This window comes from Rhea americana, unplaced genomic scaffold (assembly GCF_003343005.1).
Source record: "Rhea americana isolate MKP2758 unplaced genomic scaffold, rheAme1 scaffold_573, whole genome shotgun sequence".
Taxonomy (NCBI): domain Eukaryota; kingdom Metazoa; phylum Chordata; class Aves; order Rheiformes; family Rheidae; genus Rhea; species Rhea americana.
Genome location: NW_028186727.1, coordinates 101,264 through 104,751, shown reverse-complemented (window position 1 = coordinate 104,751; position 3,488 = coordinate 101,264).

Genomic DNA, 3,488 nt, shown 5'->3' with positions numbered 1-3,488 from the left:
CCCCGCGATCACACGCCGGGATGCACAGCCCGGGGCTCCGGCAGCCCCACGATCACRCGCCGGGATGCACAGCCCGGGGCTCCGGCACCCCACGATCACGCGCCGGGATGCACAGCCCGGGGCTCCGGCACCCCACGATCACGCGCCGGGATGCACAGCCCGGGGCTCCGGCAGCCCCGCGATCACACGCCGGGATGCACAGCCCGGGGCTCCGGCACCCCGCGATCACACGCCGGGATGCACAGCCCGGGGCTCCGGCACCCCACGATCACACGCCGGGATGCACAGCCCGGGGCTCCGGCAGCCCCGCGATCACACGCCGGGATGCACAGCCCAGGGCTCCGGCACCCCACGATCACGCGCCGGGATGCACAGCCCGGCCAGCAGCGGGGGCAGTGAGCAGACAGGCTGTTTTCCGCTCAGACAGCCGGTTCTGCAGCGGGGTCAGGGAAGGCCAGCGGCGCCGCAGCCGTCCCTTCGCGTTATCTTCTCTGCCGGGGTCACGGGGAGGCTCCGCTGAGGCCCTGTCACTCGCCGTGGCRGCGGCCCTTTTCCTCCTGGCTTTTTGGGGTCCCAGCACAAGCCCYGGCCGCGTGCAAAGCGCAGTGGGGCTCGCAGCCAGCGTGGGTGCAGGCGGCCGGCCGGGGGGCAAAGCAGGACACTGCGATGGGTCCCCGGCGCCCTGGGTGATGGGCGCTGGCGTGGGAGGGGTCGCAGCGGTGGGGGTGACACATCCCTGCTGCGTGCACCCCGGCGGGGACGAGCACAACCCGGCCAGCGCCGGGAGGAAGCTGGAAACGTGCCGGTGGCCCTCGGTGGGGGGGACCCGCTGCCGCTCTGCCCCCTCGCTGCAACAGGGGTGCCCCTGCTGGGGTGCACGGGGCGTGTATGGGTGCACGTGCATGGGCGTGCAGGCRCGCACGTGGGTGTGCACGCTCGTGTGGGTGCCGCTGCATGAGCACCTGTGTGAACACCCACACATCGCTGCGTGTGCAGGTGCGTGTGCGCGGGCACGTTAGTTCACGCCTACATGTGTGTGCACGTGGGGAGATGCATGGGGGTGCATGCACGGGTGTGGGTGCGTGCATGGGTGCGGGTGCGTGCACRGGTGCATGCATGGGTGCACGGATGAGCACGTGCACGCACGCACGGGCGCATTGGCGGCTGCAGCCCCGACAGCAGCAGGATGCAGCCGCGCCGGCGCGGTTGGGGAAACCGAGGCAGGGAGGGCTGCGGGGCCGTGCACCCACGGGGACCGCGCGGGGCGAGAGGCGGGCGGAGGCGACGGGTCCAGCTCCGCCTCGCCGCGGTCCCCAGCGTCCCCGCGGTGCCTGCGGCGTCCGGAGCCGGTCCCGGCCCCAAACCCCTGCCGGAGGAGCCAGCGACACCGTGCTGTCCCACACCCCAGGGACACGTCCCCCCCCAATTCCCTATGCGGATGCACAGGGGCCCCATGAGGAGCCCCTACATTGCTGCATGGTCCCAGCGCTGGAACTCTATACGGGTGCAGGGGACCCTATACGAGTGCAGCGGGTTCCTACATGGGTGTCTCTAGATATAGAGTTTCCCCATACAGCCTCAGGGCTCCGTATACGGATGCTGGGGTCCCCACGTGGGAGCAAGGTCCCTATATGGATGCAGGGGGGCCCTACCTGGGTGAAGAGGTCCCTAGCAGCTGCCGAGGTCCCACCCAGGGTCCCCATGCGGTTTCTGGGTCCTCATATAWGTTTCAAGGTCCCTATATGGGTGGTGAAATCCCAGCCCAGGGGCTGGATCCCAGCCCAGGGGTCTCTATATGGGTGCAGGGGGTCCCTATGTGGGTTTTTCAGTCCCTATACGTGTGATGGGGTCTGTATATGGGTGCAGAGGGATCCGTATAGGGGTGTCAGGATCTCAACGTGGGTGCTGGCGTCCCTGTGAGGATGCTGGGTCCCTATGCAAGTGCCAGAGGGGGCCCTGTGTGGGTGCAGAAGGTCCTTATACTTGTGCCGGGTCCCTATACAGGTGCCCAGTTCCTATGTGGATGCCAGGTCCCTATACAGGTGTGGGGTTCCTATATGAGTGCTGGGTCCCTGTACAGGTGCCAGGTCCCTATGCATGTGCTGGGTCCCTGTGTGGTGCTGAGGCCTATACAGGTGACATCTTCCTATGCTGTGCTGGGTCCCTATAGAGGTGCTGGGACCCTATGCAGGTGCTGGGTCCCTGTGTGGTGCTGAGGCCTATACAGGTGACATCTTCCTATGCTGTGCTGGGTCCCTATAGAGGTGCTGGGACCCTATACAGGTGCTGGGTCTCTATGTGGCACTTGCTCTCTCTGTGGCACTGGGTCCCTATGTGGTGCTGGCTCCCTATAAAGGTGCCAGGTCCTTTATGGTGCTGAGTACCTATACAGGTGCCACGTTCTTCAATGGTGCCCGTTCCCTATACATGTGCCGGCTTCCTATATGGKTGCCAGGTCCCTATATAGGTGCCAGTCCCTATACGGGTGCCAGGTCCCTGTACAGTGCTGGGTCCCTGTAAAGTGCCGGATCCCTACATGTGTGCTGACTCCCTATACACGTGCCCAGGTCCCCATACCGTGCCACGTTCCTATACAGGTGTGGGTCCCTATAGAGTGCCRGGTCCCTATATAGGTGCCGGTTCCTATACCGTGCCCAGTCTTATACAGTACTGGATCCCCATACAGGTGCTGGGTCCTTATACAGTGCCAGTCCCTATACAGTATCGGCCGTCTGTACAGGTGCCAGCTCCTTGTACAGGTGCCAGTCCCTATACAGTACYGGGTCCCTATAGAGGTGCCAGGTCCCTATACAGTGCCAGCCCCCTATACAGTACCAGCTCCCTATAGAGGTGCTAGTCCCTACAGAGGTGCCAGTCCCTATACAGTACTGGGTCCCTGTAGAGGTGCCCGGTCCCTATGCAATGCCAGTCTCTATAGAGGTGCCAGTCCCTACAGAGGTGCCCGGTCCCTATGCAGTACTGGGTCCTATGCAGGTGCCCAGTCCCTAGAGAGGTGCCAGTCCCTAGAGAGGTGCCCGGTCCCTGTACAGTGCCGGTCCCTATAGAGGTGCCAGTCCCTATTCAGGACCGGGTCCCTATGCAGGTGCCCGGTCTCTATGCAGTGCCAGTCCCTGGAGTGGTGCCGGTCCCTACAGAGGTGCCCGGTCCCTATACAGTGCCAGTCCCTATAGAGGTGCCCGGTCCCTATGCAGTGCTGGTCCCTGGAGCAGTGCCAGTCCCTATAGAGGTGCCCGGTCCCTATACAGTGCCGGTCCCTATGCAGGTGCCCGGTCCCTATGCAGTGCCGGTCCCTATAGAGGTGCCGGTCCCTATAGAGGTGCCCGGTCCCTATGCAGTGCTGGTCCCTGGAGCAGTGCCAGTCCCTATAGAGGTGTCCGGTCCCTATGCAGTGCCAGTCCCTGGAGCAGTGCCGGTCCCTATAGAGGTGCCAGTCCCTATACAGTGCCAGTCCCTATAGAGGAGTCCGG